This window comes from Artemia franciscana, chromosome 1 (genome assembly GCF_032884065.1).
Source record: "Artemia franciscana chromosome 1, ASM3288406v1, whole genome shotgun sequence".
Lineage (NCBI taxonomy): Eukaryota > Metazoa > Arthropoda > Branchiopoda > Anostraca > Artemiidae > Artemia > Artemia franciscana.
The window spans coordinates 1842613-1868206 of NC_088863.1; the positions used below are offsets into that span (position 1 = coordinate 1842613).

At 35.6% G+C, this 25594-nt stretch overlaps 1 protein-coding gene across 2 annotated transcripts in view; it reads left to right on the forward strand.

Moving 5' to 3' along the window:
* Nucleotides 1-25594, forward strand: part of LOC136043877 (protein eva-1 homolog C-like) — a 268061-nt gene that overhangs the window by 187905 nt on the left and 54562 nt on the right. The window lies entirely within an intron of this gene.

Here is a 25594-nt window from a genome sequence, read left to right on the forward strand (position 1 = left end):
TTATAACCCATCACAAAAAAACTTGGCAGAAAGCCCAGAAAAAGACAGAGTAAAAATCAAGAAAAGAAAAAAAACAAAAAAGAGACAACAGAAATTAAAACATACTTTGATAACTAAAAACAAGGCACCACCAGAAATGACAAAAGACGGGAAGACTTCTGGCATTTGGTAGAGAAATCAAAAACACGCTTCTCAACAACCCTAGCTGGGTATACCAATGGATACTTATTTTGCAGAAAAGAATTAATTGTCCAAGTTTGAAGTTCCATTAAATACTTTGCAAATTTAAAGTAAAGGAGATGAACCTGCTTTCTCTTTGCCACAATTAAGGGAATACCAAAGAGGAGCAAGGGCAAGTAACTGAGGAACTGTTAGGCAATTATATAACTAACTGAGAATGGTGAACTCTGCTTAGATACGAAAAGTTTGAAGCCAGGGAGGCATGCGCAAATAATTTGTTAAATCACGCTGCTTTTACATTTACGAAAAATTAAGCAAAGAGAAAACGGGTTTTCATTTCGACAAAGCAGTGAACAAAAATAAAATGTAAAACCAAAACTACACTTTAACTAAAAAATAAAAATATTCCGATTATTTCAGGCCCACCATCAGTGCTGTGTTATAGTAAATTAAGTTATTACCATCAGTCCTGGGAGTTTTGTTTATAATATTCCCATTTATACACCGACTGTTGCAGAGGAAAGGAACCCATGGTTTCATTATAAACATTAGCTTTGGTTTTGTCTTAAGTTATTACCATCAGTGCTGGGAGTTCTGTTTATAATGTGATTTCTTCTTATTTATTTGTTGTTGTTCTTTTCGTGTGTTTAGTTGTCGTGTTTTTTTTGTGTTATGTTTTAAAAAAATCTTCTTTTTTTTCGTTTGTAATTTTTTTTTCCGTTGAGAAAGGCTCCCGGACGTGGGGCTGAAATGTTCGGAATATTTTAATTTTTTTAGTTAAAGTGTAGTTTTGTTTTTATATTTGTGTTGCGAGAGCAACACTTTGTTTTTGTCCCATTTTTTTCCTATGCCGCCGATCTCAGATTATTCCTGGAAACTGGTAAGGGTGTAACCTGTGCGGTTTTTACGGAAAGTATGGACCTCAGGCCGGATTGATGAATATGACATTAAATTTTGGAAAGCTCCGCAGAACTCTTGCCTGGGGCCAAAAAGGATGGTTTTTGCTTGTCCACGAGCCAGAGCCTATTGTGTGCGAGGGAGCTATATAGCCTATGTTAGAGAGGAGTATCTGAAGTCGTGCAGCCAAGCTTTCGTTTCATCAAACCATGTTTCTGCTTTCGAGTTGAAAGCTCCGTTCTAGCAGGCAAGCAGGCAGGCACCACTTTCAAATTGAAGATGGACTAAAATCTATAAGTGTTAAATATATGCAGCAGTTACCCGGCCCCACAGCCAATATATCTTCTTTGGAAGATAAATAGAAAAATTTACAGAAGCAAAAATGTGGTATTTTCCCACCGGTCCGAAAGTGCTGCCATCTATTGTTCTACCCATTTCTGTTCGTGATTTCAGCTGAGTTTATCATTCGGTTTTTTGGACTTGGGATTGCGGTAGAGAAATGGTATCAAATGTGCCTAATAAACTTTAAAAGTTCTCTCATTGCTAAGGATATTGGAGCTTATCCTTTGCTCCTTTCTAAGTGGTGACGTTAGAAAGTTGACCTACAGCAAAAAAAATTAACTTTTGAACAAGACAGAAAGATTTTTTTTTCGACGGCAATCGATAGCTCTTGATGAGCTGATCAAAGTATATGACATTTATTTTTATGGCACTTGGCATTAACCAAGTGACATATAGCAGTCGCAAATTCTGTCGGTCTGTCGGTCTGTCTGTCGGTCCTGGTTTTTCTACTTTAGGCACTTCCAGGTAAGCTAGGACGATGAAATTTGGCAGGCGTATCAGGGACCAGACCAGATAATGTTAGAAATAGTCATTTTCTTGATTTGACCATCTGGGGGGAGTGGGAGGCCCATTGATTCGGAAAAAATAGAAAAAATGAAGTATTTTTAACTAACGAACGGTTAATCAGATCTTAATGAAATTTGATGTTTGGAAGGATATCGTGTCTCAGAGCTCAGATCGTAACTCAAAGCTCTTATTTTAAATACCGATCAGATCTGGTGACATTGGGCGGAGTTTGGGGTGGGAAAACCTAAAATCATGGAAAACGCCTAGATTGGAGGGATCGGAATGAAATATGGTGGGAAAAATAAGCAGAGGTCTTAGATACGTAATTTACATAATTGGAGCGGACCCGCTCTATTGGAGGGGGGTAATTCTGAAAAATTAAAAAAAAGTGACGTATTTTTAACTTACGAAGGAGTGATCGGACCTTCATGAAACTTCGTATTTAGAAGGACCTCGTAACTCAGATTTCTTATTTTAAATCTAAACCGGACCCAGCGTCAATGGGGGGGGGGAATCTTACAAAATACTTAAAGCGGAGACATCAGGATGAAACTGGATGGGAAGAATAAAAACGTGTCTAAGATACATGACTGACATAACCGGACCGGATCTGCTCTCTTTGGTGGAGTTGGGCGGGGGGTAATTTGGAAAAATGAGGTATTTATCAAACAGTTCATGGTAACGAACTGTAGTAAGGAGCGACCCGGCTCAATAGTAAACGAAACTCTAAAAAATGGAATTTCGATGCTAAGAGATATATCAAAAGAATCGGATTTTTATGCTAATTTTAAATATATAAGTTTCATCAAATTTAGTCTTTGTCATCAAAAGTTACGAGCCTGAGAAAATTTGCCTTATTTTTTAAAATAGGGGGTAACATCCCCTAAAAGTCATAGGATCTTAACGAAAATCACACCATCACATTCAGCGTACCAGGGAACTCCATAGAAAAATTTCAAGGTCCAATCTACAAAAATGTGGGGTTTCGTATTTTTGCCAGAAGACAAATCACGGGTGCGTGTTTATTTGTTTGTTTTTTTTCCCAGGGGTCATCGTATCGACCAAGTGGTCCTAGAGTGTTGCAAGAGGGCTCATTCAAACGAAAATGAAAAGTTCTAGTGCCCTTTATAAGTGGCCAAAAAAATTGGACGGCACCTAGGCCCCCTCCCACGCTCATTTTTTTCACAAAGTCAACGGATCAAAATTTTGAGATAGCCATTTTGTTACGCATAGTTGAAAACCTAAATAACTATGTCTTTGGGGTTGACTTACCCCCCACAGACCCTGGGGGAGGGGGCTGCAAGTTACAAACTTTGACCAATGTTTACATACAGTAATGGTTACTGGGAAGTGTACCGACGTTATCAGGGGGATTTTTTTGGTTTGGGTGTGGGGTTCAGGGGAGGGGGCTATATTGGAGGATCTTTCCTTGGAAGAATATTTCATGGGGGAAGAGAAATTCAATGAAAAGGGCGCAGGATTTTCTAGCATTACTATTAAAAAAAAAACACTGAAAAAATAAACATGGAAAAGTTTTTTCAATTGAAAGTAAGGAGAAGCATGAAAACTTAAAACGAACAGAGATTATTACGCATTTGAGGGGTTCCAAAAATACTTTAGCATAAAGAGCGAGGTATTTAGGAGGAGATAAATACTTTGCTCTTTATGCTAAAAATTTTTTAAGTAATTTCAACTATTTATTCTACGGCCTTTCTGATTCAGGGGTTATTCTTAAAGAATTGGGACTAAACAAGATTTAGTGCGAAGAGCGAGGTATTAACGAAGGGACCAACCCCCTCATATATATAATCAAAAATATAAGAATATAAAAGTTTGTTACGTAAGTTAATTCTTAAGTTACGTATATTTTTTACTAATAAATACGTTCGTTAAAAATTAAAAGATCTAGTTGCCTTTTTAAGTAACCGAAAAATTGGAGGGTAACTAGGCCTCCTTCGCCACCCCTTATTTCTCAAAATCGTCTGATCAAAACTAAGAGAAAGCCATTTAGCCAAAAAAGAATTAATATGCAAATTTCATTTTAATAATTTATGTACGGAAAGCCAAAATCAGACATGAATTAATTCAAAAACTTTCAGAAATTAAATAAAAAAAACATTTTTTTTGAAATGAAAGTAAGGAGCGACATTAAAACTTAAAACGAACAGAAATTGCTCCGTATATGAAAGGGGCTTTTCCTCCTCGACACCCCGCTCCTTGCGCTAAAGTTTGATTCTTTCTCGCAACTCTACTTTTTAAAACAATAAAAAACTTTAGCGTAAAGAGCGGGGTGTCGAGGAGGAAAAGCCCCTTTCATATACGGAGTAATTTCTGTTCGTTTTAAGTTTTAATGTCGCTCCTTACTTTCATTTCAAAAAACTTGTTTTTTTTTATTTAATTACTTACGAAAGGGTGACCAGGTCTTAATGAAATTTGATATTTAGAAGGATCTTGTGCTTTAAAGCTCTAATTTTAAATTCCGACCAGATCCTGTGACATTGGTGGGAGTTGGAGGAGGAAATCGGAATTCTTGGAAAACGTGAAAATTGGGGTATTTTTATCTTACGAATAGGTGATAGGATCTTAATGAAATTTGATATTTAGAAGGAATTCATGTCTCAGAGCTCTTATTTCAAATCCCGACCAGATCTTTTGACATTGGGGGGAGTTGGAGGGGGAAATCTTGGAAAACACTTGGAGTGGAGGAATCGGGATGAAGCTTGGTGGATAGAATAAGCAAATGTCCTTGATACGTGATTAAAGTAACCGTACCGGATTCGCTCTCTTTGGGGGAGTTGGGGGGAGGGGTTCAGTGATTTGGCGAGTTTGGTGCTTCTGGACGTGCTAGGACGATGAAAATTGGTAGGTGTGTCAGGGAGCTGCACAAATTGACTTGATAAAGTCGTTATCCCAGATTCGACCATCTGGGGGGCTAAAGGGAGAGGAAAAATTAGAAAAAATTAGGTATTTATAACTTACGAGTGGGTGATCGGATCTTAATGAATTTTGATATTTAGAAGGACATCGTGACTCAGAGCTCTTATTTTAAATCCTGACCGTCCTTAAGCCTCTGATTTTCCTTTTAAATCAATCTATTAATTCTTAGAATTTTGTTAGAGCTCATACCATATGAGCTTTTGGCTCTTAGCTCTTCTTGCCTCGTCACAAGTGCCATATGAGCTCTTAGCTCTTGTTTGGTACAAAAATTCCTTCATGAGGTATACCAGTTTGAAAGTTTCAAGGGGTTGACAACTTCAGTAGTAACGTACACACTGAAACGAAATCTAGGCCGATACAAATTGTGAAATATATAGAGGACTTGTAAGCAACAGTCGGCTGTTAGGTAATAATCACCTTCGGCAATGAGGGGTTAGCAACTTTTGCTAGTTGGTGCATCTATTATTTGTTTCCAGTGATGAGAATTAAATTATTTTAGTCAGCGATGAGGGGTTTGCAACTATGCTAGTTGTCGTAACCATTTATTTGTTTCCGGTGAACTTGATGCCTATCACGAGAAAGGGACTTACAAGTAAGAATCGGTTCACTTTGGGTGAAAAACGGCTGTTAGCTCATAATCATCTTCGGCAATAAGGCGTTTGCCACTTTTGCTAGTTTGTGTACCGTTTATTTGTTTCCGGTGTATTTGATGGTTAAACCAATTTGGTTCCAGTGGTAAGACATGTAGGGGACTTGTAATTAATAATCGGCTGTTGGGCTACAATCATCTTCAGCGATGAGGGGTTTGCAACTTTTGCTAGCTGGTGTACCCATTTATTTGTTTCCGGTGAACTTGATGTCTATCACAGGAGAGGGACTTGTAAGTAAGAATCGGTTCACTTTGGGCGAGAAATTTGTGCAAATTGGTGCACATTGTATTCGATCTCTTTAAATCTGACAGAGTTAATTGTTTACGCAACGGGTACAAACGATAAATTAAAACAATGAGGTAGTTTCGTGGTAATTAGTGTCACCTATGGTATTTTAATCCTGAAAAGTTATGGATAGCTTTATAATACCAACTGGATTGTATAAGATATTGTTCCCAGTTTTCATCCATCACGATGTTCACGATTGAAAAGGATAAAGTTCAACTGGCTGCAAAGTCAATCTAGTCCCTTTTTTCGATATTATTTTGTAGTTGTTATTTTTTAAACGCTGAGGAATAGCCTTTGGTCATGTGATAACTGATTGCGTTCTTGTTTGAACATACCGTTTTGAAAATTTCGATTGGCTGACAACTTCATCATTTAACCAATAGTGAAGAAACAAGCCCAAACAAGAATGTAAAACAATGAGATAGTTTCGTAATAATTAAAAGAATTGCATTTGTAGTATTTTGATCCTGAAAAATTAGGAATAACTTTGTAATACCAACTAGATTATATAAGATATTGTTCCGAGTTTTCATCCGTCACGATGTCTACGATTGAAAAGGATAAAGTTCAACTGGCTGCAAAGTCAATTTAGTCCCTTCTTTCGATACTATTTTGTAGTTGTTTTTTCAACGCTGAAGAATAGCCTTTGATCATGTGATTACTGATCGATAGCGAAGAAACAAAACCAAACTGTTGCTCTCGCAACACTTTAGTCGGTGAAGCCGGACAAAGGTTGCCGCAACACCACTTTGCCCGCGCAACGTAGGTCTAGTTTATTTTTTGTTCACTGCTTTTTTGAAATTAAAACCTGTTTTCTCTTTGCTTAATTTTTCGTGTGTGGGAGGCATACGCAGCCCGGATTTTGCTGGCATAATTTTTAATTGCCAGGTTTTCAGTTTCTTTCAGGTTTGTTCCAATAGGCAGGCCCAGGTAAGTAAGGCTGCTAGCAAAAGGAACCTTAAGGCCGGATCGACTTACTGAATTTCTGTTCTCTTTATAGTTGAATGGTAGAACAACTGTTTTAACAGTATTAAAGATCAAACCAATTTTTTTTAGGTAGGTAGGTATGCGTTTATTTCATCCAAAAAGAACTACTAAAATTGGACTTACAATCAACAATATGCTGCTCAATTTAGGGACCTGAAATGTCCCTGTTCAAAAAAAAGAACAGACGAAACAAACGAAACACTATGCAATCCCTAAACAGCCATCTCTCATCTTAAAAAAAGGATAAATTTTTAACCCATATGATTTACAATTTATTCAAAAAATAATTTTTTATTCTTCCTCTAAATAACATAAGCTTTTAAGACCACCTACCACTCTCGTGAATTAAGTTCCAAATATCAACACTTACATGTTTAATTATTAACCTTACATGAATAATTATTAACAAAATAATTTAATTATTTAATTATTAGCACAGATCGCGTTATATGCCTGATTTCACTAGTCAACTGTTCAGAGTTCTTAGTAGAATAATCGTGATAATTTGAATTACATCGATAAAAACTTCTAAAATACGGAGGAGACAATCCATTTAAAACCTGGTATACAAAAATTAAAATCTGCTGAGACTTAATAAAATCAGTATTCGAAATATCTAAATCTCTAAGACAATCTCTAGTATTACCACACGCAAGGTACTCACCTAAACTGCTAATTGCCTTATTTATATCTGGACCCTTTTCACATGACTAGAAAAATTGCTTGCATAAATGAACAACCATTCACTAAATAACGAAGAACATTTGAATAATAAATTGCTTTCAGAACATGTAGAGGAAAAAATTTATGAAATTTTCTTAGAATACCAACTCCGCGAGCCAATTTTGAAGATTAAAATTTGTAATGATGAATTCAACTAAAATTTACATCAAAATAAAATCCTAGATATCTACATCGAAAAACGTGAATAATGAAAACACCCTGTAAAAGGATTTTATGATAATTATTTACAACTTTAGCAATGCGACTAAAAATCATATGATTTTTTTCTCGATATTCACTGCTTTGTGACCTGACTGTGCTTTGTGAACTGAGATAAAGTGAAACTGAACTGAGATAAATTCTCCAGAGTTAAATTAGTTATCTCTGTAAGATCCTCAACATATTACGCAATCACTGTAAGTACTGTGTCGTCTGCGAATAATGTAACTACGGCATCAGGAAGGTAAAAACGCATTGTATTCACGTATATCGGAAACAGTAATGGTCCCAATACCGGACCTTGGGGCACTCCCCAATTCATATTGATGGCCTTCCCTACCACATCATCTGTCAAAACTTTGACGGACCTACCATGCAGGTAAGACCTAAACCATTCCAAACACTTTTCACGGACTCCTAAACAAGCTAAACTACTTAAAAAAAGATTAAAATCAATGGTATTAAATGCTTTTCTAAATTCAATGAGTACAGTAAGAGCGACAAGATTAATTAACGCACTCCATTAGATGATATGCCGCATGAACAGTTGAATGTTTAGTTCTGAAACCGAACTGTGACTCACTAAATATTCCGAGCTTGTCTAAATATTCATACAGCCGTCGATGTACTATTTTCTCGTATATTTTAACGAGCCACTTTTAATCTGCCACTATTTGAGAATAGTGGTAACAAGCTTATAGGTCGCCAGTTCGTCATATCTTGCTTATTACCTGGTTTGAACAGTGGTAGGACCTTGCTCGTTTATGCACGTCAGGGAATTGGCCAACTTCAAGTGTCAGGTTAACGAGGTAAAGAAGACATGGTATTAGATAACTACTGAAACTACTTTGATTCAAGTTGATTCAAGTACTTTGAAACTACTTTGCTTTCAGATTCAAACTGTCAATACCAGCAGCATTTGACTTTAAATTCTTCACAATTTTTGCTAGATCTTCAATTGACGCTTTCTCAAATTAAAAGTTATAATGTTCACCTCGATTATCTTCAAACAGTGTGTCACTTTTTGCTGTTTTGCTGTGTCTCCGTGAGAAGTGTACTCCTAGATTCTACTTCCAATACCAGAGAAACAATTTACCAAACTCGTCAATAATCTACTGCTTATCAGTGACTGTAGCACCCTCGACAGTGATAGGATTTATGAGATCATCATGTTTACCTCTGCCCTTAATCACACCGTTAAGGGTCTGCCAAATGCCCCACATATCTTCTTTTTGTTCATTAAATTTTTCAATGTAGTAGTTCTGATTTTAGAACGTCTTAACTTACTCACTAGATTTCGTTGACGAATGTTTTCATTTTTACTTTCTTCAGATGAGTCATTTAAACTTTTGAAGAAGCAAGCATTACGAGCATTTATAGCTTTGACAATCTCATCATCAATCCAGGGTTTTCGGGGGATATCTTACTCTTCTTTCCCAATAAGTTTCAAGGGGCAAGCAGACTCAAATGTAGGACTAATTATCCCAAGAAAATTGTCGTGGGCACGCGACTTTGTCTTCGAGTGCGTCGCGAGTGTGTCTTCACACACTTTCTCCCATGATGTTACACTTATTTGTTCACGGAACTCATGTAAATTTGCCGGTTGAAGATTTCTTATAAGTGTACACCTAGTCTTTTCATCAATCGGGCTCCGTTGCTTTATCGTAAACGTAACAGGAAGATGATCAGATACCGGATCGAACATGATATCACAATAAGAACTAGGTACTAAATTTGAAGGGAGAACCACATTATCAATAAGAGTAGCAGAATGTTAAGTTATTCCAGAAGGAAGGCGATTCATAGGAAAAAAAAACATGTGATAACATCAAATTAAAAAAAAACTCAAAATTATAACTATTCAAATATAACAAATCAAAATTAAAATCACCTATGGTTATACATTCATTTTTTACTGACAGAAACTTACATAAATAATCATCAAATGAATCAAGGAAGTCAACCGAGGAAGTGCTAGGTGGCTTATAAACCAAACAAATTACTCCTTTATCCTCATACTCTTCTTGGGGAAATTCAAAGGTTGAAGAGAATCTTTGAAAAGTGCAGGAAAGGTTTAGTAGGTCATCTGCAAACGTAACTAACGAAAGACAAACTCCTTTGAAGATAAAAATACAGTTCAGCTTATCCTGAGCACCGGAACACAATTATTAAACAAAACTGGAGAAGTCAGAGCTCCTTGGCGTACACCTTTTAGAATCAGAAGTAGTTGACTTCAATCTTTAATTCCAGTCTTCAGATTTCTATACATGCATTTTAAACAAGTAATTACCGCAGCATCAGTTCCTTTCAAAAGGGCCTCATGGAAAACCTGCGAAAATATACACGAGTCAAAAACTCTTGCAATATCTAGTGCACATAAGACCAAGAAATCACCTCTTTCTTCAATAACCTTCAACACATTTATAAGCGGAAAGAGAGCATGCTCTCTACCTAAGCCACGCTGGTACACAAACTGACGAAGAGGGGTGGAACAGTTTTCTTCAATATATCTTATCAAAAAATACTCAAAGAGCTTGAAAGTAATACATGAGACGGTAATAGGACGATAAGAAATGCACAGAGAAGCGACTTTTTTCCCATTTTCAAGAATGGGAAATATTTGTCCGATACAAATTGCAAAGGGACTACACTACAAATAAGGATCATCTGAAACAGTCGTGCTGAATGTTGTTCGATTAAAGAACCTGCAAGTCGGAGGTGCCTTCCTGAAATAGAATCAACACCAGAAGAAGATTTTTCCTTAATTTTGGAGTCAAAGAGTGAACAGCATTTGGCGACACAACCAGAAAGGGTTTTGTTTTATTTGAAAGAACAATGTAAAGCTGTTTTTCAAAACACTCCTCTATATTTTTGTTGGAAGTACTGAGCTCTCTCGCGAAATATTCAACCACTTTTTTTTTAATATTGCGAATGTTTTTTTTATCTTGTGTTTCAGTGCTAGATCTTTGTTTAGGGGGGGGGATATTTTTGAATTTTGGAAATAACTTACTTTACGGGATATTTTGCCTGTATTGTCTAGATCAAAGTTTTAACACAACATCTGATCAAGCTTAGTAGGGCATAGAAAAGGCATAGAAAAGTAATATAAAAGTGACCATTTAGAGTATCATCTCTCGGTAAAATTTTTCTCTTTCTCTTCTGTTACTTTCAGTACCTTTCTAATCCCTCAATCATCAGTTTCCCTGCGTTTTTTCTTCCTAACACTATTAGCCGCTAGTTTCTTAGAACTATCCCATTCAAAAGTAGCCCAACAGGCAAGTGATCCGAACCTACCACTGCCATCACCTCGAAATCCACACATAGACACCAAAGAAGAACATACACCAAAATATAATCAATCAAACTTGGAGAAGCCTCAGAAAAATAAGTGAAATTTCCTACACCTCCATCCATTCCAACTCTTCCATTCAAAATAACAACATTTTCCTTACAACAAAAATCCAATTTTTTTTTCCAAAAGTATATTGTAAACTTCTGTTGCAAGTTAAAAAAAAACTAACATATTTAATATTTGCTTTTGCGTGGTTTTTTAAAATTTTACTAAAGCTCTTTTTTCATGTTTAGATAATTTAGCTGTTTTTTATCAGCTAGATAAAATTTATGTTCCCTCCACATGCTCCAAGTATAAAGATCTCAACTTGGGAACTCTTACTGCAAATTTTACGAAAATCCATGGACATTCTAGCTGAAATTCTATTTGTGTCTGTGCGTGTAAATAGGTAAAAAGGTAAAGGTAAAGGATACGGCATTAGACTTTACAGTCCGTACCGGCGGTGCTGATCTCCGTTTTTTGGCCCTTCAGCCAGGAAGTGCAATGGGGGGCTGGAGGCCAGCCATCTCTGTGCTTTCGCACACCCTTCCTGTTTACCTTCCCCAGATTTTTCCAGGTACCCATTTAGAGCTTGCGTGTAAATAATTGAAAATATAATTGAAAAGTAGAAATATATAAAACTAAAAGGAGAATATTCTACAATTGTTTGTAGAATAGAAGGTTCAAAGGGGAATGGCAGAAAAAGTATGAAACAAGAAAGAAAAGAAATAGTAATTACAAAAATAAAAACAAATAGCCGAAAAAAAGAGGGTAGGTTTTTAGTAAGTCTAACAATATGAAGCGAAAATAAGCAGATATTTTAAGAAGAAACTCCGACGACAAGGACCAACAACGACGACAAGTCGTCTTCAGTGCTCAGAAAAAAATAAAAAGGTAGGTACGAGAAAGAGTGCTGGCTTGAAGGATCTCTGAAATCTTTTTTCGCTGTGAATAATAATTCATTGGGTTAATAATTTTGGTAAAGTTAAGTTTGCTTGGCTAAACAAAACCAGCACACAGACAAAGAATAGTTGGTTTTACACAGTTGTTAATTTGAGTCGTCAAGAGTTCTTATAGAGTTCTTAAAGAACAGTTGTCAAGCTTGTACCAGTGCTGACAGAGTGTAAAGAATTTTTTCGTGCCATATTTTCAAATGTCACAAGTAGCCGTTTTGACGCGCAGTTTGTCATATCAGATACAGAACTGAGCCAAAAGTAAGAACCCTTAGTATTATTATAATTTAAGCCACTATAAAAAAAAACACATCTTGATATTAATCTCCAAGGAATAGAGAATTGTCAGCACTTTTTCATTTTCTTCCCTGTTTTTTTATCCCTTTTTCTTTGCACGAACAATGCAGCTATGACTCCCCTTAATCCAGTTAATGTATGCACAAGCTGGAGAAATTCCTTCTCGTATATAGAGCTTTTGGACGTTTTTGTTTATCTTCTTTTCTTTTCTTCTTCCGTTTTCCTTCAACGAGCTATCCAATATCCTTATCCCCAATCCTGTGAGAATAAGCGTCACAATAAGATTATAGAAAACAGCTTTCTTATGAATAATAATAGTAATAAAAAAAACGAAGGAACGTGATATATCTGACACTTTTACTCTTTTAAGATTATTGCCCAAAATACTTTACCAAGTTTACCAAACTTACCAAAAAACAGTTTACCGAACAATTCTCAGCGGGAAGATCAAGAGGGTATTGAAGATCTGGAGGTTCTAGGCATACTTGAATATTAATTGCCATATCAATCCTCCATTTCAAAGTAGCTCAGCTACGGATGACTAATTCAGAAGTTTAAAAATGTCAGATGCCACTTTTGGCGTAGCAGTCATAAAGTGTTAAATATAGCTTTTGGTGTATAAATTAAACAAAAAAAAACAAGTTTTTTTTAAAATGAAAGTAAGGAGCGACATTAATACTTAAAACGAACAAAAATTACTCCGTATATGAAAGGGGCTTTTCCTCCTCAACGCCCCGCTCTTTCCGCTAAAGTTTGACTCTTTCTCTTAACAGTACTTTTTAGAACAGTAAAAAAAATTAGTGTAAAGAGCGGGGCGTTGAGGAGAAAAAGCCCCTTTCATATACGGAGTAATTTCTGTTCGTTTTAAGTTTTAATGTCGCTCCTTACTTTCATTTAAAAAAACTTGTTTGTTTTTTTTGCTTAATTTCTGGACGTTTTTGAATTAATTCATGTTTTGATCTTGGCTCTCCGCAAATTAATAATTAAAACAAAATTTGCATATTAATTTATTTTTTGGCTAAACGGCTTTTTCGTAGTTTTACTCGGAAGATTCTGAGAAAAAAGGAGCGAGGGAGGAGGTCTAGTTGCCCTCCAATTTTTTGGTTACTCAAAAAGCCAACTATGATTTTTAATTTTTTACGAACGTTTTCATAAGTAAAAATATACGTAACTCACGAATTAAATTACGTAGCGAACTTCTGTATTCGTATGTTTTTATTGCGCATATGAGGGGGCTCACCCCTCGTCGATACCTCGCTCTTTACACTAAAGCTCAAATTTTGTTCCAATTCCTTAAGAATGACCCCTGAATCACAAAGGCCGTAGAATAAGTAGTTGTAATTACTAAAAATGCTTTTGAGTAAAGAGAGAGGTATTACGAGGAGGTAAACCCCTCGAATGCGTTATAATGTCTGTTCGTTTTCAGTTTTAATGCTGCTCCTCACTTTCAGAAGAAAAAACTTTTCATATTTATTTTTTCATTGTTTTTTTTAAATAATGCTAGAAAATCCAGCGCCCCCTCCATTTAAAGTCTCTTCTCCCATGAAAAATTCCTCCATGGAAAGATCCTCCCACGTAACCTCTCCCCTCAACTCTCCCCCCAAACCAAAAAAATCCCCCTGAAAACGTCCGTATATTTCCCAGTAACAATTACTATATGTAAACACAGGTCAAAGTTTGTAGCATGCAGCCCCTCCCACGGGGACTGCGCACCGTGGACTGCAAACCTTGCGTTACATGACACCTTCTGATTTAGTTTAAAATTCCCTCACCAGGCCTTGAATGTTCCAACCTAATGCCCAAAGCCACTCCTAAGACATTGTAGATACGTCTTTTTGACAACATGGACATACACAATGTCGTTTGATTTAGATCCACATACCTGAAAGCTTCATCTAAATACCCTTAGGCTTTCCTGAGATATTACAGGTGCGTCCTCACGACAAGATCAATTTTGTCGTGAATTGATTCACGACAAAATTGATTTTGTTTTAAGGTGTTTTTACACCTTAAAAAACTTAGCCGTTCCTGGGGTATGGCAAGACTACCCACTTCGGATGAATGCAGTTTCTTTGAATAAATTCAATATGCCCCTTAACATACCCAACAGATTTCGCTGAATACTCTTAGCCGGTCCTGAAATATTACAGATATGTCCTTTTGACAGTATGGATCCTTGTGGTGGCTTTTGATTCAGTTCAATGTCCCCTCTAAACATGTTTATAAGGTTTCAACCCAATACCCTTAGCCTTTCCTGGGCCATTGTTGATACCCTTTTTGATAACTTGTACACATAGGTTATCTTTTGATCTATCCCAGCATCCCTCCTCCCAATATAGTCTACAAGTTTCAACTTGATAAACTTATCACATATTGCCTTTTGATTCAGTTCAGCCTCCCAAAAAACATACCCTGCATGTTTCAACGAACATTCTTACCTGTTATTGAAATATTACTGATGCGTCCTTTTGATAATGTGAATACGCATAGTGGATGCCTAAAAATTTGAGCCTTTGGGAAACCAAGGATAAAGCCTGTCCCTTTCCAAACAACAAAATTATATTTAAAAAAATTGGCTGGTACTATAATTTACAGCCATTGCCCCAGAGACTACAGGAGTCATGCCATCTTTGTTGGCATTCTTAATGGACCTTTCGATTTTTGTGACCCTAATGGCTGTCTCAAAGTATGCCTCTGATATATCTGGAGGCTTAGCAGGTTGGAGGAGGGGGTTTGGTTGCTCTCCCATCCTTTTCGACTCTTAAAAAGTGCAATACAAATTTTCAGTTTAATTAGCCTTCTCCAATATTTCTACGACTATTTATTCAATATGTAGTGATCTGGTCAAAAAAAAAAAAAAAAAAACTATCAATACTTTGAAGACATGTCACTCATTGCTGTAGCAGCACTATTGCACTGCCCATTATATGGTCTTCGTGCATCCTCCGGAACTATTGCGCTACCACAAGGCATACAGGACAGCTTGTGATAGTCTTATGATAATTAAAAAAAAATGGGTATCTCATAATTTTCAAATTTTCAGTCACTGACTTTTTTGCATTTTTTGGGCCAAAATTATCATCTTGCGCTACAAAAATACACCAAATATGGCTTTGCTGTGGAATAATATTTTTTTGTACTTGGAACGGTCAGTTAAAATGTTGACTTAAAATTTAGATCGGCGAAACTTCTCAGGCCCATAGTTTTTTCAAGGGAAACTGTAAACTTGATGTATTTTATGGATTTAGAAATACCATAAAAATTCAATTTTTTTATATAGCCTATGCATTGTGATAAAAATACTTTTTTTTAGTGTTGATAGCTACTAGCCGTAGCATCTTACAGTTCATTGTCATGACCTGTTTGTTTGTAACTCTTTAGGCCTGAAGATCTATTTTGCAAATTTTATACAGCTAGGTTAACGACATTAATTTTTTTTATTCAATGATGTAAGGCATCACTTCGGGGTGGGGATATTTTCCCTTAGAGTTGAAGCTTTTTCGTGTTTTTCTTTAAAATAAAAAAAAAAACGGATTTTGAAAAATACCTAGTTTCTTCATTAAAACCAAAATCCTTGCCATCTCACATCAATTTAATAAATTTGACGCCTTGCAACTGAGTCTTCATAATAGCCTGTGTATTCGATCAAATGACTGATATGTCTTATTGCTGCGATACAGGCCCAAGATGGTTAACTCTATCCAGCCTAAGGTATTGTATGGACACATTTTCCTTTTCTTCTTGCCAACTCTTGCGGTTAAGATGTTCTCTTGTGAAAATCGATTCAGCAAATCAAAGTTAAAAGCTTCAAAAGTATCGCTTTCCTCAGATCTGAAGGAAACAATAATCACAAAAGAGGAAACTTAAGTCGCGGGAATGTGAGATTCTAATCATTTGTTGAAGGAATTGATGGAACCAGAGAAGATTCGTGAAAGCCATTGTCTAGCGAAGGATTTCTAATGGATTGGGGCCAAATAACATGTCAGGAATAGATCCTAACCTCTATCAGTAGCTAATGCATCATCAACTAAGCAATGGAAAATTGTGTTCCTATGGGGGGTTTTTCCCCCGAGTTTCCAGAAATGTGAAGAACTATTATTGCTCTTGCATAGATGTAACATTGGCTAGCAAGGTCTTTAATCTTTCGGCTATACAAGTATCTTTTTTCCAGTGCAAATAGCATGGGGTTGTTGAAAGATATTGAAAAGGGTACAGTTTTTTACGTTTTTTTTTTTAACTTTTGAATGAACCGTCGGTTTCGATTGAATGAGTCCTCTTTTTATATTCTAAGATTACCCATATTATACGATCACCCCTTGAAAAGAAAACCCAAAGAAACGCACATTAATGGCTATCTTTCTACAACGAAATTAAAAAGTTCACATTTTATAGGTGGGGACTTGAAACCTCTGTAACTGGGTTCTTTGACATACTGAATTTGACGACGTAACTTTTGCGAAATCACCACTCTTTTTGGGGACGTTTTCTCGATTTATCTGAGATTTTACGAATTATTATTGGAGTCGTAATTTCTAATGGATAATTTTTAACTTTTTTGAGATTTTTTGGAGTATCTGAAAAATAGATCCTATATTTTGAATATTTGGAGTCTCCGTAAAAATCCGATTCTTTTGAATGTGTAAAATGTTATTAAAACACTATATATTAGAATTTCAATTACATACAGTATGAGCATTCCTTCCTTCCATTTTGGTTACCATGGATTTTGCAAATTAATATTTTCATAGCCATTCATTCTCAAAGGCCACCGCCAACTGGTGACAAGTGGTCCATAAAATTATATCGAATCAATAGTATTTGATCGTTATTATAGTTTTTTTTCAGAAGCTACTACGTCATTGTGAAGTTTTTAGTGAATGGGGGGCGGTACATAAACCCTCAGATAAATGTAATTTTAAGCTTAATACATAGAAGATTCCATGAGGTACAATTCATGCAAATTAAATGAACATTCAGATGGATAATAATTTGATTCCTGACCTTTTAGCAATTGGATATGAGAGGGTGAAGACGATTTCTTATTGCAGGGACAATTGTTTATTTTTGAAAACTTGTCCCCTTTTTTCTTTTTTCTTGTACTCATTATAAAGCAATTTGTCCCATTGTCTTACAGGGAAAAATCAAATGAGTTCTGTGTCTCGAATCATTGTTATGCAAAAGCTAAACTTTGATATGCAGAGCTGGAGTTGAGGAGATGGTATCTCCCCTCATATTTAGGATAACCTGAGAATTGGTATTAATCGAACGGAAATAAAATAAATGAAAAACAATATAAAAACATATTGGATCGTTGAAATCTCGGAAGAGAAGGGATTACCCTATTTATGAGGGGGTCTGCCTTTGCTCTACATGCTACAAGTCCAAAATTTTCTTCATTACTTAAGGCCGTGATTAAGTGAACTGATGGAATTCGAAAATCCCATGTTAAATTGAAAATTTATATTTAAAAAGTACTCAAGTATTCATTGGTGGAAGATGCCGCTTTTAATATCAGGCCATAGCTTCTTGAAGATGCTACAAAATGTTTGAAAGGATTTTGCTCTATTTCCTATAATTGCTTAGAAATCTTAGAAAATGTCTAGGTCTTTTTCACAAGTGTACTCGATAAAGGATATTGCTTTTAGAACAAAATCGGTACTATCATGAGCAGGAGACAATAACCTGTAAGATGATTGGAACCATTTTTCGATTTATTTTCCTGTTTTCTAACAGTCCCCTAGAATATTTTCAGCTACCTGAAATTTTTACAAGTCGGTTGCCAGAAAGAATCTTTTCAGATCGCCGATAATACCCCCCAGAGACCAAAATGACAAGCTGGTATAATCAGCTGCTTGTTAATAGAGTGTGAAATTTTCATAAATTATTTCAATGCAATGAAGAAACCTAGAAATGAGAAATAGTCAGGAACCTTCAGTAAAATTGTGCACACAAAGCCGAAATCATGGGGAAAATTAAATCAAAGCGAGGTATACATCTTAAAAGTGTTACTACACATAGACAGCGCCTTTGTAAAAAGTATTTGGAGCTTGGTAGATGTAAATATCCAAAATACCTAATAATGCGGTAAGGTGAAGAACTAGACAATTCAAGAGATTTAGGTCAAGCGATAAACCTTGGGGCGGAGCAGAACCCCGTAGCTTCCTCCCCGTTGCCCTACCGGGTCGTGACTGGGTGGTAGAAACTTGGATTGCGACGAATTGAAGGATTGCCGGCTAGAGACTTAAGTTTGGAAGCACAGGTGAGGAGGAAACAACCCGTAAAAATCATAGAACCTTAACGAAATTTACACCACCAGATTCAGCGTATCAGAGAATTCTACTGTAGTTTCAAGCTCCTATCTACAATTAAACAAAAAAAAGTTTTTTAAAGTGAAAGTAAGGAGCGACATTAAAACTTAAAACGATCAGAAATTACTCCGTTTATGAAGGGGGCTTTTTCTCCTCAACGCCCCGCTCTTTACGCTAAGGTTTTTTACTGTTTTAAAATGTAGAGTTAAGAGAAAGAGTCAAACTTTAGCGTAAAGAGCGGGGCGTTGAGGAGGAAAAGCCCCTTTCATATACGGAGTAATTTCTGTTCGTTTTAAGTTTAAATGTCGCTCCTTACTTTCATTTAAAAAAAACTCGTTTTTTTGTTTAATTTCTGGACGTCTTTGAATTAATGCGTGGTTTGATCTTGGCTCTCCACACATAAATAATTAAAACGAAATTTGCATATTAATTTTTTGGGGCTAAATGGCTTTTTCACAGTTTTAATCGGAAGATTTTGAGAAAAAAGGAGCGAGGGAGGAGACCTAGTTGCCCTCCTATTTTTTGATTACTTAAAAAGGCAACTATAACTTTTAACTTTTTACGAACGTTTTCATAAGTAAAAAATATACGTAACTTACGAATTAAATTACGTAGCGAACTTCAATATTCGTATGTTTTTATTGCGTATATGAGGGGGCTCACCCATCGTCGATACCTCGCTCTTGATATTAAAGCTTAAATTTTGTCCCAATTCCTTAAGAATGACCCCTGAATCACAAAGGCCGTAGAATAAATAGTTGAAATTACTAAAAATGCTTTAGCGCAAAGAGCGAGGTATTACGAGAAGGTAGACCCCTCAGATGCGTAATAATTTCTGTTCGTTTTAAGTTTTAATGCTGCTTCTAACTTTCAGTAGAAAAAAAAAATGTTCATGTTTATTTTTTCATTGTTTTTTTAAACAATGCTAGAAAATCCTGCGCCCCCTCCATCGAAAGTCTCTTCCCCCATGAGAAGTTCGTCCATGGAAAAATCCTCCCCGGTAACCCTCCCCCTCAAATGTCCCCCCACCCCCAAACCAAAAAATCCCCCTGAAAACGTCTGTACACTTCTTAGTAACCATTACTATATGTACACACAGGTCAAAGATTGTAACTTGCAGCCCCTCCCACGGGGACTGCGGGGGAATAAGTCATCCCCAAAGACATAGTTATTGGGTTTTTCGACTGTGGTGAATAAAATGGCTACCTCAGAATTTTGATCCGGTGAATTTGGGGGAAAATGACCGTGGGAGGGGGCCTAGGTGCCCTGCAATTTTTTGGTCACTTAAACAGGGTATTAGAAATTATCATTTCCGTTAGAATGAGCCCTTTCGCGGCATTATGGGACCACTGAGTCGATACGATCACCCCTGGGAAAAAAAACAACAAATAAACACGCATCCGTGTTTATTTGTCTGGAAAAACGCATCCGTGAAAATAAACACGCATCGTGTTTATTTTCGCATTTTTCTGGCAAAAAATGCGAATTTCCACGTTTTTATAGATTGGGGCTTGAAACTTCCACAACAAGGTTCTCTGATACGCTGAATCTGATGTGTGATTTTTTTAAGATCGTATGAATTTTAGGGGGTGTTTCCCCCTATTTTCTAAAATAAGGCAAATTTTTTCAGGCTTGTAACTTTTGATGGGTAAGACTAATCTTGATGAAACTTATATATTTAAAATCAGCATTAAAATGCCATTCTTTTGATATAACTATTGGTATCAAAATTCCTTTTTTTTAGAGTTTTGGTTACTATTGAGCCTGGTTGCTCCTTACTACAGCTCGTTACCACGAACTGTTTAAAAATGTGGAATTTTGTGTTTTTTGTCAGAAGGCAGATCACGGATGCGTGTTTATTTGTTTGTTTTTTTTTTGTTTTTTTTTCAGGGGTGATCGTATCGACCCAGTGGTCCTAGAATATTGCGAGAGGGTTCATTCTAACGGAAATGAAAAGTTCTAGTGCCCTTTTTAATTGACCAAAAAATCGGAGGGCACCTATGCCCCCGTCGCACGCTAATTTCTTCCCAAAGTCACCGGATCAAAATTCTGAGATAGCCATTTTATTCAGCGTAGTTGAAAATCCTTACAGCTATGCCTTTTGGGATGACCTACTCCCCCACAGTCCCCGTGGGAGGGGCTACAAGTTACTAACACTGACCAGTGCTTACATATAGTAATGGTTATTGGGAAGTGTACAGACGTTTTCTGGGGCGTTTTCATTTGGTTGGGGGCAAGGGTTGAGAAGAGGGGGATATGTCGGGGGAACTTTTCATGGATAAATTTGTCATGGGGGAAGAAAATTTCCATGAAGGGAGCGCAGGATTTTCTAGCATAATTTAAAAAAAAACAATGAAAAAATAAATATGACAAAGTTTTTCAACTGAAAGGAACAGAATATTCCTGTTATTATTTTCCTGTAAATATTCCAGGATAATTTTTGTTAAAAGGAACAGAAATTATTACGCATATGAGGGGCTCTCTTCCTCCTAATACCTCGCTCTTTACGCTAAAGTATTTTTAGAAATTTCAACTATGTATTCTACGGCTTTTGTTATTCAGGGGTCATTCTTAAGAAACTGGGACAAAATTTAAGCTTTAGCGTGAAGAGTGAGGTACTGACGAGGGGGTGAACCCCCTCATATATTTAATAAAAATATGAGAAAACAGAAGTTTCTTTACGTAAGCTAATTTTTAAGTTGCGTATATCTTTAACTAATAAATTTTTTTTAACTAATAATTTTACTAATAAAAACATTCATAAAAAAATAAAAGTTCTAGTTGCCTTTTTAAGTAACCAAAAAATCGGAGGGCAACTAGACCTCCATCCGCGCATCTTCTTTTTCCTCGAGGTCATTTGATCAAAATTATGAGAAAACCATTTAGCCAAAAAAAAAAAAAATAAATACGCAAATTTCGTTTTAATTATTCATCTGCGGAGAGCATAAATCAAAACATGCATTGATTCGAAAACGTTCAGAAATTAAATTAAATAAAAACAATTGTTTTTTAACTTAAAGTAAGGAGTGACATTAAAACATAAAACGAACAGAAATTACTTCAAAATGAAAGGGGCTGCTTCCTCATCAGCGCCCCGCTCTTCACGCTAAAGTACGACTCTTTCTCTTAACTCTATTTTTAAAACAGTAAAAAACTTTAGCGTGAAGAGCGGGGCGTTCACGAGGAAGCAGTCCCTTTCATATACGAAGTAATTTCTGTTCGTTTTAAGTTTTAATGTCACTCCTTACTTTCAGTTATTTTTTTTTTCAATTCAATTCGTAAGAAAACTTTGGTTTTCTGAGAATCCTCGAAGAAAGCTTTCAACTAAATTTGGTGTTTAGTTTCGAATTAATCAACTGAGGTATTTTAATTAGCCTATTCCTAGGAAAAAATAATAAATTTTCAAATGCACTCTGTGCATGCCGTCCCAGTTTTATATACATGGGCATTTTGTATTTGAGAATGATAGAGCTCTTTCGCTCATTTTCTCTTCTCCCTTGGTCGGTAACCAAGCTTTGCAAGACGCAGCCAAATATATTACTATTCCTCGGCTGAAGCATCTCACCAAAGGAAGCTGTCTATCAAAACCTTTCACAAGACTTGATAATTGGTGCTATTTGAAGTTTTGACAACCAACGGTCTCTAGAGAATTAAAAGACAGAAGGCTACCCTAACTTCAATTTTGAAGCTCGATGTTTTCAAGTTCACTTAATCACAGCCTTAAGGAATTAATCTTCCACCTGAAGGGCGATGTGAATGATTATAAACTATTTTGCAAAATGTCTTGAGAATAGAAGGGTTTATTAATGTATATTTGCTTTGAACGATAAAATTTTAAGTTTGGATTTTTTGAAAGGCAATTGGTAAATAAAACAGTAGCAGTTAACTACGGATTATATTTGCTGCCATCTATAATGCTATCAGTAAAGCTCTATAATTTTGGTATAAAGGGAGGGAATGAGAGAAGGGCCATCTCACTTATTTGGTAAATTTAGTTTTAATGTTACTTTTGACTTGATAACAGATAATTTTTTCGTTTAAAATTTAATCTGTAAATAATATAAGCGTTTAATATTACTATTGTTATAAAAGTCACTTCTGTCGCCATTATTTGTGTCATTCTTACAAAAGTACTTTGCTTATTAGGTGTTAGACGTTGACTGAAAATATCAGCCTTTCATATGTTCATAGAATTTAAAAGAAAATTGTCCTTGATTGATTTTACCCTGATTTACATAAATACATTTTATCTGTTAGTTCTATTTCTATTTATATGAGATAGAAAAACAGCCTAGGATTTCCAAGTGCTCAATATGAGGTGTATAATTCGTTAATTTTAATCTTATAGTTTTAGTTCGTTAGCAATACATTCAGTTTAAATGTATAGTCTTTATTATTTTAATCCTCGCTTTTCTTTGTATTATTATAATGTTTATTTAGAGGACTTCATAATTTGAATTGATATTGGGTAGATTATTCAACACCGAATGCTTCAAAAAGATAATCTACCGTTTAATTTTTCTCACTTTAATGACTTGTGTCTTGGTTTTTGAAAAATTTTATTCTTCATTTTTTGTTACCCATGAAAAGAAGCTGAAAAAATATGAAAATTACTAAGTTTTAATTACAAAAATGTGCAAAGTGCTTCGCTAACATTAATCAACTTTTTATAACTATTTTAAGGTCTTAGCTTGCAAAATAGGCACCTTATAATATCCAGTTTTTTTTTATCAAAACGAATATTTATTCTATAGTCATGTCAATTAATGTGCATATTCAACATTAAATGAATATAATATAGTTTCTTTTAGAGCTATTAACCGTTACTAAGGACCTTTTAATATAAGTTCAGACCTTGTCTTCCTCTAATCGTTTTTCCTAATTAATGAGGTTCCAACTTCACTTTGCTTAGATCGTGACTTGTCTATAATCTTTGGTCCTTCTTGAGGCCCTCCAATGTTCTTAAAGAAAAAGGATTTTCTACTTGTTATTTTGTCTTAGTGTGGATGCCCGGTGGTAATTAATGTGTCGCTCAAATTTTATTGAAATTTTTGCATTGAATGCTATCTCGTCGAAGTCGTGGAGTTCACTCCTTAGTTACTTGATTCTCTTTTTGCTTGATCAGCTTTAAACTCGGTATTCATTTGATATTTTCTCTAAAAATGGAGTTAAAAAAATTCCAGCCATTTTGAAATGGAGACTGATACTATCCTACAAGTTCGGGCTATCATCCAAAGAGTATCCATGTACGTTGTTATTTCTGAAAATTGTTTAAAACTAAACAACTGAGCCTGATAGATTCCAGTAGACGGTTGATTGTAGATTCGTTTACAATGCAGGCTCTAAAGTTTTGTTAAGGCCCACTAAAACAACACTTTTAAAACATTAAACGTTTTTGAATGAACAGGAATGTGTTTTCTTTCCGATAAGCATCATAACTGGGATTAGACAAGGATGACTACAATATGACGTTTGGTTCTGATTTCCTCCGGGCCTCTGGAAGAGTTGCATACAACGGATCGCGATTGGAAGTTTCCTCAAGAGTTCTGCTGTCATTCCTCGATGAACTTTTGTTCATGGCTTAGGATCGCTCGACGGGGAGGTCGCCCGCTGCTGCATTAACACCATTTCTGCCTACCAAGTTAAACTAACTGATTGAGTAATACAACGAGGCTTCTATTTATCCTGAAACATCAGAATATGTAAACGAAGAAAATATTCCTGTTGTCTGGAGGGATCTTCCCTCCAACCTGACATTATTATACTCCCATTAAAAGAAGGCCAATTTCTAAAATCGACTATTTCTTTGAAACTAATGATTGATCAAAACAATTAAAATTGATTATGAAACCAGACAAAACCATTACAGACCATAAGCAGATTTGTTTTCGGATAAGTGGGAACGGAAGATTATCGAATTGACTCCATCGAAATGAAGTTGAATTCTAACTGGAATTCTAAAAATAAAACTGGGGTTCTTCATCAATTTTGTCAGGAAATACCTTTTCCAGTAATGCTTTCTGTATTTGTTTGTCCTTGAAAATGAAAAATTTCAATTTTTTTAACTCTAGTTGGAATTTTCCCAACTTTTCTTCTCGGAAAACAACTTTTCTGAAAAGAAAACAAAGATAATCATCGGCCACTCTGTCAGCGAACTTTGCTAGACCTTGTCCATTAAAACCAAATAGTCATGTTTTCCGACTCGAGAAACTGTTTACATATTTTGATCTTTAATATCATTGTCAGTCCTCAGTAACAAAACTTTATTTGAATTTTAGGGAGCAACATTTTAGTTTTGCTTAGAATTTTGAAAAGTAAAGATATTTTTTGATGCTTTCTTTGACCTTAGTTAGATTTTTGTCTGTATCTATTCCTAGTATAAAAATATCCTTAAGCTAAAATCATAATTATTAATATTGTGGACTGATGTATGGAAATGAGCTGAGTTTCAGGCTATAAGGATCATTGCTTCAAATCCGAAAAACCGATCATTTTCGTTTATCATTACTCTAGACTTTTTTCAATACCCTTTTCATTAGCTGCTCGGATTGGTCAGATTCGTTCTGATCGGATTGGTCTTGTCATGTTTGATGGTCTATGTTCTTCATTTGTTCTCTAGGCATTAAGTTTTACTTCCTTTACTTGCTCTACTTACTTTAGGCATTATGAAACTACTTTTGTAATACGCCTTTTGTAATTAGACTAACTACACTTGGTATTTTACACATAGCTATGTTCCTTTTCTATTCTCGTGTGCGTCATGGATATAAAAACGATACGTTAAATCTTGGGGAAGGGAATGGCTCTTGAAATGTACTTTTAAATGACGTCTATCAAATGATTTTTATTGTCAATCATTTGTTTCTTGTGTAATTTTGCGTGCATCATATACACTGAAAACGATACAAAACACTATGTCGTATATATTATCTTCGAAAAATTTTCGCAAAGCTTCAGAGGCTTGTTGATTCTCAT